Source organism: Taeniopygia guttata, chromosome 23, assembly GCF_048771995.1.
Source record: "Taeniopygia guttata chromosome 23, bTaeGut7.mat, whole genome shotgun sequence".
Classification (NCBI taxonomy): Eukaryota; Metazoa; Chordata; class Aves; order Passeriformes; family Estrildidae; genus Taeniopygia; species Taeniopygia guttata.
In genome coordinates, this window is record NC_133048.1 from 4,589,165 (window position 1) to 4,605,223 (window position 16,059).

Consider the following 16,059-nt stretch of genomic DNA (forward strand, 5'->3'; position numbering starts at 1 on the left):
CCTGTCCTTTGGATCCAACTTAATGGGCTCAGGCAGCATTAACTGGGAATGGCATCCTGGGGATAATGAACAGGTGTCAGCCCAGACTCAGGGTCTCGTGTTGAGGGAGGATTATTTTATTATAATTAATATTCTTATTTCTTATATTGTTAATTACTGGCAGAAGCTCAGTGCTTTGGGGAACCTGCAGTAATGCTTCCATCCGTGCTCCAGATGATCCTGCAGGCTTGGAGAGGCCTTGTCAGAGCTCATCAGGTTTTGCAGATGACTGGCTACTACATAGCAAGAGGTGAGTGGAAATATTACAGACACACTGTAGGGAAATCTTCTTTCAGACTAATCCCTGTGAATCATTTTGTTTGCATTCATGACCTCTTTTATATAGGAGTATTTGGTAGGAAAACACTTCCTTCTAAATAAGCACTCGTGAAAAACAAACATGTCCTAATTACTCGTGCAAATATTCTCATTTGAGTATTTATGCAAATACACTTGCCCATGTGAGCTGGTATCTCAAACTACTATGAATATGTATTTCCTGGAGAAAACACATAAACTGAAAAAACCTTTTTGTTCAACTTCCCTAAAATTCACTTCTTCAATATGACAACACTTTTGTTGTTAGCATTCAACAGTGACTGAATTTGGTATTGATAAAACACAGGGTAAATTATGATTATATGAGTTTATATCTGCTTAAATGATTGTGCAACTGCAAAAGGTTAACAGGGACATGCCAGGGAAAGATCACAGCATACTTTAGCCAGAATTTGGTCCAGACTGTGCAGCAAGAAGCCTCTTCCAAAGAAAGAATTCTTTTTCTTGTTCAGGCCTGTTGGCATAGCTGAAATGCACTCTACCATGCTGATCTCAGCTAAATGGCCCTGTCTGCCCTGGAAATGAGATTTTTGCCCTGGCTTGGCTTAAACAGTTTCCTGACCCACTTCACATGAAACCTCTCCAGACCCAGTGGGATTCATTGAATCACTTTGGTTGGAAAAGACTGTTAAGATCACCAAGTTCAACTCTGAACTTAAGGCTGCCAAGTCCCATAAAACCACATCCCTGGGTTACACATCCACACATCTTTTAACCCCTCCAGGGATGGTGGCTCCACCTGTGGCAGCCTGTGCCAGGGCTTGACCACCTTTTCATGGAGAATTTTTCCTTAATGTACGAGCTAAACGTCCCCTGGTGCAACTTTGGGTCATTTCTTCTTATTCTTTTTCATCTGAGAAGAGACCAACCCCCACCTGGGTGGAACATCTTTTCAGGGAATTGTAAGGAGAGAGAAGGTTCCTCCTTCCATCTCTCTCTGTAGATGGGCATCACATCTGAAAATGTGAAGTCATCTGGGACGTCCCCAATGAGTCAGGAGTGCTGATAAATGATGGAAGGTGGTTCAGTGAGCACCTCTGCCTGCTCCCTCTGTGGTCTTGGCTGCATCCCACCTGGCCCCAGAGACCTGTGTGTGTCCATGTGCAGCTCACTGACCACTTCCCCTTGGGTTATGGGGGATTTATCCTTCTCCTCACCCCTGGGTACCCTAAGAACAACTATTCTTACATTAAGAACTTCCATAAAAGACATCCTTTCCTATTCTCTTTCAGCTTTGGGTGGAAGATTAATGATACCTATAGTATTTCCTAACTTCAGAAGAATCTGCTGTAATTTTTAAACCTTCTAACTCTTTTCTCATCTCTTCTTAGTACTGAGAGGTATCCACTACACAACAGCTCCTCACAAAATGTTCCCATGAATAATAGCCATTTTTCAAATTCTGGATGAATTTTCCTACTGGAAAACAGTAGAAAATGGTCAACTAACTGTTGTTTCAGTAATTTAAGGTGTTAATGAATGTCTGTTTGATCTGTAGGCTTACTGGAGGAACACTGGTGGATATCTGCCTCCTGCAGATACAAATTTTCATGGAGGAATTTCACATGTTTTTGACTTTGACTTCTCTGTACAATGTGATCCATGTTAGCCAGATGTGTTTTACCTCTGAAGAGCTGAGTTTTGGGTCTGAGTTAATGCAGCTGAGACATCACCAGCCCTGTTCTCTCCCCTCTTTCCCCCTCCCCTCTGTGGCAGATGGGAGAGGAGAATTTGAGGCACGAGGCCGGCCCATGGACGGTGTGTAGCCCGTGCCTTGTCTGCCTGCAGGAGTTGTCCAAGGGGAATTTGGAGCTGAGGGGAGATGGTTAATCAGCCTGAGAGGGTCAGGTTATCCTGCACAGCACATCCATGCCATGGATGCAGCTGAGGCACACCGAGCCCCCTGACCACACAAGCTCTGTGGGGATGTGGGAGCCCACAGCCAGCCCTGTGAGCAGGCAGCACAGCCTGCTCTGCAGACCCCTGTGCGTCTCACATTCAGTCAAAGAAAGAAACTGAGAATTCTTAGCCAGGCAGAAGCCTGGGAAAGAGCTGGAGAATAATATAAATAATTATTTATCTCTCTTGTTCTCACATTGTTTATAGTTAAGTTCTATCACTGTGTGTCAAGCACTTTGCACCAATGCTGTGGCTGGTTTTCACTTCAGGACCAGTGGAGTTGGTCCTCATGAGGCTCTGTATAAAAGAGCAGTGTATTTTGAATAAACTGAAGTTTTACTCTCACAGCCTTCTAGTCAAAGTCCTCTCATTCCCGTCCTGCCTCGACAGCGACATGTCCCACATGGACACCTTGTCCCCTGCACACCCCAGTGCCACGCCTGGCACTGATCTGTGCAAGGAGAGCCTGGTACAGGCTCAGCCATCAGCCTGGCTAAGCCAAGCTCCTCTCCCCCGTTGCTCCCTCCCTCCCGAGTCTCTGGGAGCATCTCCTCCTCTCCCTGCTGCTCCGAGTGCGTTCCTGCAGATTGCTTTGTGTAATTAGCACATCGGTGGGGCTGGGCGTGCAGAGCCGGGAAGTGGAACAGGAGGAGAAGCTAACGAGGTCAGAAGACAGCATGTGGCATCCCTGCGAGGAGAGGGAAGAGGATTCAAAACCTGCTGCAATCAAAGATGCACCTGCCTGGGATGAATCCCCGGGGCCAGGAGAGCAAAAGGAGAGGGAGAGGATTTCATTCTGCAACATACGGCAGCGAGTTTTTCTCTCCCGTTTGTTTCAGAGACTAATTAGGTCAATGTTGCCCTGGTAGATCCAGCCTGGAAACCTGAGGTCTGCCTGCACTGCAGACTGCAGCTCCTGGCAGGCAGGAAGGGACGGGCTGGAGCACGGGATGGGGACAGCTGGTTCTGGGTGTCCATGGGACCCCTTTGTACTTGCTTGATTTCAGATGCTTTCCACCCCCAATAACATTCCTGCTTCCCCAGCCACACACACGGAGATTTACTGAGAGGTAAAACAGATCTGGTTTCAAATCCACGTGTCCATTCACAAGGGTACCTAACCTGCAGTTCCCACCTGGCTGCCAGCCCTGAGGGAGCTCAGAGCCTGCTTCAGCCACAGCCTCATTCACCTGCTCCGTGTTCCTTTCATACCACAGATGTTCTGGGAAAGTTCTTAGGGATCATCTCCAGAAACCTGAATTTCGGGAGCATTTTGCTTCTGTTTTTGCTCTTAGTGGTGGAATGCTGAGCTGCACAGTATAACAGAGGGTCAAGGAATGCAGCAAAACCAGGACAGGTCAGAAAGGATCAGCATGGAAGAGAGAGCAAAAAGATCCATCACCTCTCACCACACTGATCCCAGGATTTCTGCAGAAAGAAAAACATAAAATCAAAATGCTACATATCCTGAACATGTTTAATCATTTTATTTGACAGCGATATACAAATATAAACCCTAAATCCTTGGGTATGAAGGTAGCAAGCAGCTGCAGAGGGAAGAAAAGAGGAAGTTCTTTCTTCCAGGGGTTATTACTGCCCAGAGAAATTGTTGATGCCCCATCCCTGTAAGTGTCCAAGGCCAGGTTGGATGGGGCTTGGAGCAACTTGGTCCAGTGGAAGTTGTTGCTGTCCATGGCAGGGGAGTGGAACAGAACTCCACAACTGTCACCCTCTGCCAGGGCAGCTGAGGTGGGATTTCCAGGTTTGTCTCTCCAGGTAAACAGACACACAGGGTGGGAGCAAACCACAGGAGCTGTTGAAATGAAGCTGTCACCAAGCTCCCTGGAGCACTGCCTGGCACAGTGAGCCTGAGGGAGGGGGAAACTCTTTCCCATCCCTGGTGGGTTCAAGCTCATGTGCTCCCATGGGGCCCATCTCATGCACACCTCCAAGCCTCCCAGCCCTCCCACCTCTCCATTTCACAAGCCCTGAAACCCCTCCAGGGCACAGACTCGGGACTCCAATCCAGTTGTTTCAAATCTCATCCACTCAGCCATGCAGCTTTTCTTCTGGTGATGGTTTGTTTAGCCTGTCCCTAGCAAGTGACCCATGAGGAGCCTGGCAGTGTTTATGCTACTGCTGATTAACAAACAGCCCTGTGACCTGCTGGGAAAATCCCAGCCAAGTCCTTGTCTGGCTGCTGACCCATGGAAACACCACGAATTACTCCTGTGGCTGCAGTGGTGCAGGTCTGGGGTCAGGGGATTAAGCTACAGGGAGTGAGTGCTGCTTTGCTGCTCAGTGACAGCATCTGCACAGGGGTTTGGTGCCTCACACTGACAGGCACCACCTTCCCTGCTCTGCCTAACTCGGCTCTCCCAACGCTTGGGAGACAAGCCCAGAGCACCCATCTGTTTGATCTGCTCTCCTCATGGGTCTGGGAAACCAGTAAGGAGTGCAAAGAAAACAAAAAGAGGTCAGAGAAGAAGCAGAGAGAGAAAACTCACACAAAGGAGTGAGTGTCTCTAGATGCCAGGTGTGGGACATCACTGCTTTGGGCATTTCCCACCCTCAGTGGCTGTCCTGCAGCAGCTCTAGTTACTAGATCAGGGGTGGGCATGGTGGGGTCACTGGGGCAGAGAGACAGTGCAAAAGCAGCACGAGCTGGTGTGATGGACTCTGTGTGACAATCCTGTCATCCCTGCATGGCTGAGGCATAAATGCTGACTCCACTCAGGGTTTCTGCTCAGCTCTCTTGAACACTTACTTCCAACAAGTTTCCAGCCATGCCTCTGGCTGTGCCTTCCATCTTTGCATGCTTGGAAGCAATTGTTCCAGCCAAGTGGCATTTGTGGTTATTCACAGAGCCCAGGCCAAAGCAAGAGCTGCACATGTGAACTGGCAGCTCTCAGAGGGGATGCTGCACCAGGGACACAAAAAGAAACAGTCTCTGCTCCTCCTGTGCCTGCTCCAGTTATTCCACATGAGAGGCACAGGAGGAAGGAGAGCAGTTCCTTGATGTTTGCCAGTGGAAGGGTGAATGGGCACGTGAAGGGCCAGGGCCACCCAAACTCTGTGGATATAGACCAGGAGGAAAGGGACAGCAGGTAAAGCCCTGGGCCATGTCTGATGGCAGGGGTGTGCTCTCCAGGATCCATTGGATCTTTGTTGGATCCAGTGAGGCTGTGGTGCTGTGCTCCATCCCCTTGTCCAGAGGGTGATGGTGTCTGGTGCCTCACCCAGAGACAATTTGGTAACACTGAACTTTAACCAACCCAGGAGAGGTGACAGTGTGGTTTATGCTCATCTGGATTTCTGTGGTTACATCAAACGGGAGAAAGGAACACAAAACATGGGTTTATCAATTTAAATTCATGTTTGCTGGAGAAGTTTCCTCACTTCCACATGACTGTACCAGGAATTACACAGGGAGCCAGATGCTGTGACGCAGCTGCTCCTGGCATGGTGCCTCAAAGAGGATGGATTACTGGGACCTGGGGGACATTAATAAAAGATAGTTGTCCTGAAAGAGTTTTGTGTATCTGCAGGCTCCATACAAAGAGAACTCTCCCTTCCCAGGCAGTGTGCAAGCACATGTGCCCATAACAGGGCTGGGAACAGCACACCCTGTCCTGTGCACCAGCCCAGGTCCTGCCCGTGGTGGCTCTGCCACACACACGTTCTGCTGCCCTGGGTCCTTTGCCTTCTCACTTGAACTTCCAACCCCTCCTCATATCCAGGGGATAATGAATAACACATGTTTTCCTTCATCTTCATTGTAAACTGATAACCCACCAGTGTCTCTTACAGTGGAAACCCATCCTTCACCTGCCCCAAGGGCTTATCTGATACCTGCTGCTCACCTTGGCTCAGCACAGGACCTGCCAGCAGGACTATTCAAGGAGATGGTTTCCTGGTTTTTGCTGATCTGGGTCACTCATAAATTTAAATTCGAGTTAAAAGCTGTCAGCTGTTTTGCCTGATAAATACATGCACATGGGATTTGCTTCAGTTCAAGAGAAAGTAGCAATTTCTTTGACTAAAAGTTGCTTGGAAAAACTGTGGCTTATAGAAATTAGTTTTGCAACACTCCCAGCTTGGAGACCTGCTTTCTGCCCTGGTATCTCGTCGCTTTGTTATTCACCTCAGCACGCCGGAGTTAATTGCAGAGCTCACACTTTCTCTTGGCTCGTTTGCTTCCTGCTGTTTCATGATTCATTACTTGTAAATGAGTCCCTGCGGTTCCCACAAAGCTGATTCCAGCCTCACAAACCCCTCAGATCTGTCCTTTGGCTGAGCTTTCGCTGTTCACGCCTGTGCCTCTACTGGGGAAACTGTTGCAGAGTTACAGGTACTAGCTGCCACTTGAAGAATAGTTTCATCTTCTTTAAAAAAAAAGACTTTTTTTTTTTTTTTTTTGGAGGTCCCAAAGTTTCTGTTGACTTCAGGGCTGTGAAGTGAGCTCCCCGCTGGGCAGCAGCTCCAGGGCAGAGCCTCGAGTCAGCTCCAGACAGGAGATGGGAATAAGAAATAAAGAGTGTAATTGCACCTCACCATCACCCCGTAACAGCCCACTCGTGTCCAGTGTGGATCCTGGCCACAGCTGTTGAACCAAAACAGCACCAGTGCCAGGCACAGCCCAGTCCTGTCCCTGGGAAGAGGAATTTAAGCACCACCTTTAGATGAACTAGAGCAGTGAGTGTTGTCACCTGAGATAGACAGATGATAACCACCCCAGACCAGAAGAATGGGTTTTATTGCAGATTGCAACAAAATTTCTGTTTCTCCTGGAACAGGTGAAGCACCTGCTCCAGTGTATATGGTGAGTTCCTGTCACCCAGGGCAGCAGAACAGGCTGGATGTGCAGGCCACTAAAACTGGCTTCTTCTGGAGCAGTCACCATGCTCTGAGTGGGAGAAGCCTCACCAGGATTTGTGTGACTTATCCACAGCAGGACAGGCACAGCCTCCTCCACGTGCCCCCAACTGAGCTCTTGGAGACCCCTGTGGGTGTGGGCAGATCCCTGAGCACTGCAGATCCTGGTCTTTAGGGCTCGGTCCATCCATCCATCCATCATCCATCCATCCATCCATCCATCCATCCATCATCCATCCATCCATCCATCCATCCATCCATCATCCATCCATCATCCATCCATCCATCCCCCATCCATCCATCCATCCATCCATCCATCCACCCATCATCCATCATCCATCCATCCATCCATCCACCCATCATCCATCCATCCATGCATCCATCCATCCATCCACCCATCATCCATCCATCCATCCATCCATCCATCCATCCATCCATCCATCCATGCATCCATCCATCCATCCATCCATCATCCATCCACCCATCATCCATCATCCATCCATCCATCCATCCACCCATCATCCATCCATCCATGCATCCATCCATCCATCCATCCATCATCCATCCATCCATCATCCATCCATCATCCATCCATCATCCATCCATCCATCCATCCATCCATCATCCCTCCATCCATCCATCATCCATCATCCATCCATCATCCATCCATCCATCCATCCATCCATCATCCATCCATCCATCATCCATCCATCATCCATCCATCATCCATCCATCCATCCATCCATCCATCCATCCATCCATCCATCCATCCATCATCCATCCATCCATCCATCCATCCATCCATCCATCACCCATCCATCATCCATCCATCATCCATCCATCATCCATCCATCCATCATCCATCCATCCATCCATCCATCCATCCATCCATCCATCCATCCATCCATCCATCCATCCATCCAGCCCAGGACAGGAGTGACCTTTCCCAGCTGAGGGATTTGGGCTGTTTCTGACTGGGGGAAGGTTAAGGATCAGTCAGAAGCTTGCAAAGCAACCTGGCAGTCATCTGGGGCATCTTCCCTTTTCCTGGGGGGACATCTTAAAACAATCTGCCTAACAGAGGGGTGTGCACAGCTTTGACAGTGAGTTCCATGGATCATTGAATCCCTTCTCCTGGGATGGTGGGTGATGGCCTCATAGCCATGTCCTGTTCACGGGCAACTCTTTCCCCCTCTGGAATGAGTCCCAGGCAGCAGGCTGGCATGACAGGAATCTTCATCTCTGGATCCCTTCTCCTTTGTAGTCAGACAATGACAATGATTTCATGTTTGTTTCACTTTCTTCCTTGTCACCAACATTTCTTTTGTCCCTTTCTTTCTTTACAAATGTTAATTTCCGTCTTTGTCTTGGGTGTAGCTGTTTCAGTGCATTGTCTTCTGCCAACTGAAATGAAATCCTCCTCGATGGACAGATCTGAGAAAATTAACATCATGCTGCAATTTGGAACAAGCACAGCTGCAGCAGCTGCTCAGCTGAAGAGAAAGAGGCAGAAGAACAACAGGAGTGAAAAGTACCTCTGACCCAGAAGAGCTCTGTGGCCATACTCTGCCTGTGTTCATCAGAGTGACATTCCTTTATGATTTGAAACCAGTAAAAATACCTAGGAATAATGTCGGGCAGGGTTTTACATTCCTGCTGAATTTACATCAGCTGGGGCAAGAAGAGGACTGGGAACTCTGGGCCAGTCACCTGTTGTCAGAATCTGAGGTATTGATGATTTCCAGATTGTAGAAAGTCTCTGTCTTTCTGCCCCACTGCCAAAGCAGAAGCCATAATTGGTCTGTGCTGTTTCAAGGTTGTTTATTCTGTTTATCTCTAACATGTTCTGCTGCCCTGCCGCAGCTCTGTCCTGCAGGGCAGCGTGTGGGGCTCTGCCCTCAGTGGGATGGTACAAACATTAAATACCACAAACTACCTGTGCTGCATTTACAATAACGTGCCAATATCTGTCACCTACGTTGGACAGTGTGTCCCCAGCCTGAACCAACAGAAAAATGCCAACACCACAGTGAAACATGGAGGGCATGAAGAAGGAGAAAAAGGACAAGACACACCCAATTTCCTCCATCTTGTCCCCTTTGAACCCCTAATCTAGAATCCTAAAATTTTACTTTTGCACCCGTGCCACACTTAATTATTAGTTATATCGAACACTCAGAGCTTGTAATTCATCCTGTAAGATTGAAAACTCTTTTCCATGGACAGAGATCACAGCCAGTGTCTCTGGGGGCTCTGTCCAGGGGGGTTCCTGACCCCTGGCAGGGTCCCAGACCTGCCAGGGCAGCCAGAGGGAAGCTCTGGATTCCCACAACCTGTCTATGCAAAGACAGGTCATGGAGCACCTCCTCTTGAGTCCTTATCCAAATGTGTGCAGGATGGGGATGTGACCACAAAGAGCTGGAATGGGTTTGCCGAGGGCAAATTGGGGCTTACAAAAAGGCTGGAGAGAGACTTTGAACAAGGGCCTGGAGGGACAGGACAAAGGGAAGTGGCTTCCCACTGCCAGAGGGCAGGGTTAGATGGGATATTGGGAAGGAATTTTTCCCTGTGAGGGTTATGAGGCCTTGCCACAGGGTGCTCAGAGAAGCTGTGGCTGCCTTATCCCTGGAAGTGTCCAAAACCAGGCTGGATGAGGCTCAGAGCACCTGGGACAGTGGAAGGTGTCCATGGAATGAGATAAGGTCCCTTTCAGCCCAAGCTGTTCTGTTATTCTATGAAAACAGAGCTGCCTCTGCCTCCTTGTCCCATGACTATCCCATTGGCTTTTTCCCATTCACACCAATTTGAATAAAACCAGAATCGGCCCCAAAGGGTTAGAGAGAATCATGTCAAGTTTTTTGTTTAAAATGTTATAGTTCAGGAACTCAAATTTAACAGAAGTGCTGTTATTACCTTCCAGATGCATTACATCGTACATCTCCAATGTGCACAAATGCTCTGAACAGAGGTGGAAATCTCTCTGGGTATTGTATGATTTTGAGAACAAAAGCTGAACATCTTCCTAGACCACCAAGACAAATGCCAGAACCAGAACTAATGAACAGCACAACCAGCTGCAGCTGCAGAACCAGGACATGAAGGAAAAAATACTTTTCAGCACTTCTGCTTCCAAAGTGAACTTTCTTCCTTGAGCTGAGCAAAACAGTACTCAAAGAAAGGCTGGCAAAAAGGATACTGATCCCTCAAGTTTCCAGCAGCCACCACTCCAGGGATTTTGGAGGAGGTTAATGGTATTTAGTTATTTACAGGGCTGAGTCCAAACCAACTGGAAATCTCCAGCTCTGGGAAGCCGACTGATAATGTTGTGGTAACCCAGCAGAATGCCTCAATTAATTCCTCAATTAAATCCTCAATTAACTTATCAGATGCAGGACAGGCTGAGCTGGACAAGGCAGTTGATGCCTCAGCAGAATCCTTTGCCAGGTTGGAAGGAATGTGGAAATCATTTAGGATTAAAATTCCTCTGGCCCATCCAGTTGCCCCTGTGCAAGCACAGCAGGACCACAGCCCCGGGGTGATGGCAGGGACAAAAGCTTCCCTGACTGCCCTCATGGCACATCCCCTCCAGGACATGCTCAGCCTTATGCTAGAGAGGTCAAGAGGGAGAGAACAAATGAAAATGGCAAGTGCTTCCCTGTGGGGTGGGCACAGGCAGTGGATGGCACCCATTTATACCTGCAAGCAACCCAGGTGTGCTTATGCAGAGCTTCCCTCTCTCCCTGACCCAGCTCCTCCTGCTCCTGAGTGAAAAATAAATCCTGTTAAGCCCCCACTCTGCTCTGTCAGGGTTGTGCAACTTGCACTGCCCCTGCCCAGCATGCAGGGACTGCCTCTCTCTTCACACCTTCAGCCCCTTTGAGCTCTTCATGCTTTTGTGCCTTTCACGATCTTGGCCTCTTCTGGGCAAGGATTTGGGTTTACAACCTGCTCACACCTCACAAGGTCCCGTCTGGAGTGCAGGAATGTTCAGCAAAAGGAGCTGGAAGATTTAGTTTGGCTGCAGCACAGCAGGAGAGAGCACTCAACACCTTTGACTTGAGGGTTTCTTCTGTACTTGAGGGTTTCTTCTGTAATGACTCACTTTGTGCAAGGAAATGTTATAAATTGAGGCAGGAATTTGTAGCACAAGTGTGTATTTCTTTATTGTCAGTTCAGCAAAAACAGTATAAAAATTAGCTGTGAAGTGGCCTCTGAGTGAAAAACTCATCACATCTCCATCAACCCAGTAGAAGTAGAGTGCAAATGGGTTTGTGTCAAGAATACAAGTGGTTTTATTTCAGGAGTTTTGTTTTAATTAAATTGAAGTTGAAATTATCCTGCAATTGAATTAACTGAATGTCACCGTACTTCTCACACATTTCATAAAGGTTTTAAAGAGCACGTAGAGCAGGGATTTGTGTCCTTAAGGCTGCATGAACAATGAGTGATTTGTCCTTTTTCATGAAGTGCCTTTTGAGACACTTCACACCGGTCGTGTGACACTCTCACTACCAACCAACAAAGCACGAATGCACTCAAGAAGGAGCTGAAATCCCTCAAGTTTTCCCCCTTCAAAATTAGAAACTAAATGACACAGCAGGAGGAAGAGGCCACCTACAGAATCAGGTTCAAAGTGTAGGAGTCCCAAAAAATCAGTGGAACGGAGTAAAAGACCTTTTGGACTGTTGTGAATCCCAGTGCAGGTCCCTGCACTGTGGAGCTGTTGTGTCCCTTCGGGGTGGATTCAGGGATGTCACTGGGGGTGATGGCTGTTCTCAGGGGCTGTGCTGCTCAGCCAAACCATGTGCTGTGCTACACCTGCAGTGCACACACCCAAATGTTTTACTCAGGGTTTTATGTGTTTGATCTGGTGGCTCAAAGCCCATCCAGCTCCTGAAACAACCACCTGAGTTCTGCTGATGCCCTGTTCCTGTTACCTGCTGCAGACAGAGGCTGCTTGTTAGAGGCAAAGCTTTTTGTTGGATTTCTTTGACTGGGGACACTGACAAACCCCCCCACTGGATGCTGCCCCGTGGTGTGCCCGTGGAACTGCCATGTCCCCTGTGGCACAGCAGATCTGCACATGGCTGGGGCAGATCTGCCCCGTGGGGTTTCCTTGCCAGCTTCGCCTCACCTCTGTAGGAGTCCATCCAGGAACCCCAAAGGCATTCCTCCTCTCTCAGGGCTTCGTGTCAAGCTGCATTTCCTTCATCCTCTCTCTGGAGCCTTTGTGTCTTTCCTTCTCTCACCCAGTTTTCCAGGAGTGACACTGAGGGACCTCATCTTTCTCAGCCAGCAACGCTGCCCTGGAAACTTTTCTGCCTGCATATTTGCTCCATAGTTCTCCAACCCTTTGCTCATGCTGCTTTCCTCACACCAGTTCCTCTGTTTGCTTAGCACTTTGGCAGTGGAGCTCCTTCTGCCCATGCTGAGCAGTGCTTTGCTGCTCTCAGGCCAGGTCCCACAGCTCCCACACATCCCTGTGCTGGTGGCACACCCTCTCCTGCTGGTGATCATATATGCTCTGCTCCTAAAATGGATTCCACCTTTTTTACAGACAAAAAAACCCAAAAAAACAACAAACCAAAAATGAGGGAAAGGGACATCTAGTGTGAGCTGGGATCTGTGTCAGCTGTTCTGTGCATGAGAGTGATCTTGTCAGATTTGTGTTGCAGAGTGAAACATGGAGATCTGTTCTCACCCCTTAACTCTGCCAGAAATCCTATGGGATCCCCAGCAAAACGCTGAGTGCCTTCATCCCTAGATCACAGAATTACAGAACCATGGAATAATATGGATAGAAAGGGACCTGAAAGCTCATCTTGCTCCACCCTCTGCCGTGGGCAGGGACACCTTCCCCTGTCCCAGGCTGCTCCAAGTCCCATCCAACCTGGCCTTGGACACTTCCAGAGATGGGGCAGCCACAGCTGCTCTGGGCACCATGTGCCAGGGCCTTACCACCCTCACAGGTTGAGCAATTTATTCCTGAATTTATTCCTGATACCTCATCTAACCCTTCCCTCTATCAATTTAAAACCATTTCCCCTTTTCCTGTCACTATGTGCCTGTATAAAAAAATCTTCCTCTCTCTTTTATTTAGAGTCATCTACAAACTTTTGGGAGAACCTAACATTTTCTGAGAGCTTCCTGGCTGATTCTAGTCCCTAAAATCTACTTCTTGCACCCTGGTACCCGTTTGCAGCTCCTAACCATCCTGTGTAGTATTGGGAAAAAACAGCTCCCTTATGCCTTGAATAGAGCTGAGTCCTACACTGAGGTGACACTATTCCCAGAAGAATGGGAAGACTCAGATGATCTCTGGTTATGCAGAATTCATCTTTGCTACCAGGCAAATGTTGAGGTGAAAGCAGAGTTCAATCATTACAATGCAAATATTGTCAGGACAGGTTTAAAGACAGAAAAATGAAGCATTTGAGCAGACCTTTAAATGAACTCCAGCTGGGCTGTTTTGTGTGGTCAGTGAGCTGATGGGACACTCACAGTAGTGGCAGAAAACGGTATTTTTAAAAATTCCAGTCTTTGACACACCCACAAAAGCATCCTGGATTAGGGACAGGTATAATTTCAAATCCCCAGAGCGCCTCTGGGATTCTGGTGCTCCCTCATGTAGTTTGCTGTGAAACACAGATCTTCTGTGATGGTCCTACCTGATTTTCTAGCCATGGTGGCCTCTGTGTGTGATAACCTGGACTTGACCAGATGGTTCACAGTCCCTGTGTTTGGAGAGGGCTCAGCTCTGTCCTGGACTTTGTCATATGATACCTCCAAATGTCCCTTGTGGATCAAGGTTAAGATGTGCTGAGAGCCAAAAAGGTGCTGGGGGAACAGTGGCCCTGGTGTGTATTTTAATTCAAGGAAAAATGCTATAGAGAATCACATTTATCTTTTCCCCTGACTTTTCTGTTGAGAATATGAACTCTAGGAGAGAGGAGACTCCCTCCCCTGTGTGTCTGTGCAGTGCCTCACCTCCTGCCCTGGGCCTGGCACACCTGGCTGGCATTAATGCAAACCTTGGCCACACTCTGTTTATGTATGGTACGTGGCAAATAGTGAGGCCAAAACCTGTTTTGCCTCTTGGCACCTCAGTGCTTTGCTGAGTGTTCCTGCCCTGCAGAGCTCTTCAGGTTTGCTGAGCCTGACTCTCCCTGGGTGACTGTGTTATTTTTCTAAGCATTGAGACCCTGTTCTGTGCCTGGCAGTGACATTCCTGCCCCCATGCAGGTCCCACCACAGCAATTCTGTCCATTTACCAAATGCTCAGACAGGCAACCTGTCCTGCACTTTATCACAACAGCAAAACACGTTTGACTGACAAGGTCACAACTAGCAGGGATGGCATCTGTGGTAAGCACATTTCTCTCCCTCTCAGGATTTTTCATAGAGGTGCACAGAGAGAAATGAAAGAGAAAACAATTTCTATTTCTGCTCCTTGTTTTTCCTATGTGGAATGTGTTTGGAGAATTGTTTACCTGGAGTGAGTGCTTGGTTGGATTCTGGTGAGGATTGTTTGAGCCTGATGGCCAATCCAGCCCAATCTAATCCAATCTAATCCAATCCAACCCAACCCAACCCAATCCAATCCAACCCACCTGGGGCTGGACTCTCAGAGAGGGTCACAAGTTGTGTGAGTCAGAGAAAGTAGTATGTAGTTTTAGTATCTTCCTTTTGTATAGTATATTAATGTATTTTAGCATAGTTATAATAAAGAAATCATTCAGCCTTCTGAATTGAGTCAGACATGGTCATTTCTTCCCATTGGGTTCACCTGCATTTACAATAGGTATGGGTTTCTTTGTAGAACCTACAGGCACACCCTGACATCCCAGGGTGAAGTCATCTCAACAAATGTTCCTGCAGATCTCTCACCTGGTCCTTTCAGCTCCCTGGACCAATCCTTTTCTTAAACACTTGGTTCATTACCACAACCATGACTGAAGAGCAGCTCTGTGAGATAATTTTATGGTGGCTCCTTGCTGCTGCTAGACAGAAGGGAAACAAGTAGTCTCCTTGGACAATAAGAACAGGAGGTGTTACTTGACAGCAGATAAAATTTAAGACTTAAAAATACAAGCTTAAGACTTGAAAATACAAATACAAGACTTGAAAATACTTGAAAATACAAACACAACAGTCAGTGAATGAAGATTTGGGCACCAGAGAAACCTGCAGAACAGTCAAGCTCACAGCATCAAAGAGGCAGGTGAAAATGGACTTATGGAAATATGACAGGCTAAAAGCATTAAAGGCAGATGGTTGAATGGAAAAGCCAACCAGCATGCTTCCTGTGGGCAGCAGGCCGCCTTTCCCTCCACCATTCTTTTTATTGCATGACTCCCTACAGCGTCCCAGCCTTCCCTGGTCTCTACCAGAGGCACCTTACAGGCTGCAGGGCTCACAGACCTGTCACAGCACTGCAAATCCTTAGAAACCTAAATCTCATGGTTCATGTACAAGGGCCAGGCAGCTCTCCCGAGAGCAGAGGTAATTAAATTTTGCTCAGTCATGCAGATAGAGAGAAGCAGCTCTTGATAATCCTGCCTCTTGCCCTTGCTTGTCTTTGTAACACATTCCGTGGCAGCTGGCTTGGCCTGTCCAGAATGCACGAGCTGGAAATGCACTCCTGAAGGGCACTGGGGGAGCTGAGGACACTCCTTAGGCTTCAGATGGTCTGTGTGGTTTCTGTCCTCAGAAAAAAGGTGTTACAGAATCACAGATCACAGAACCACAGGATGGTTTGGGTTGGAACAAACTTTAAAGGACATCTTGTTCCAAGCCTTCTGGGCAGGGACGCTTCCCCCTAGACCAGGTTATCTCCTGGCAAAACCACCACCACCAGCACAGTCCCCTTAGGAAAGGAAACTTCATTTGTTAAAGGAAAACATCTCA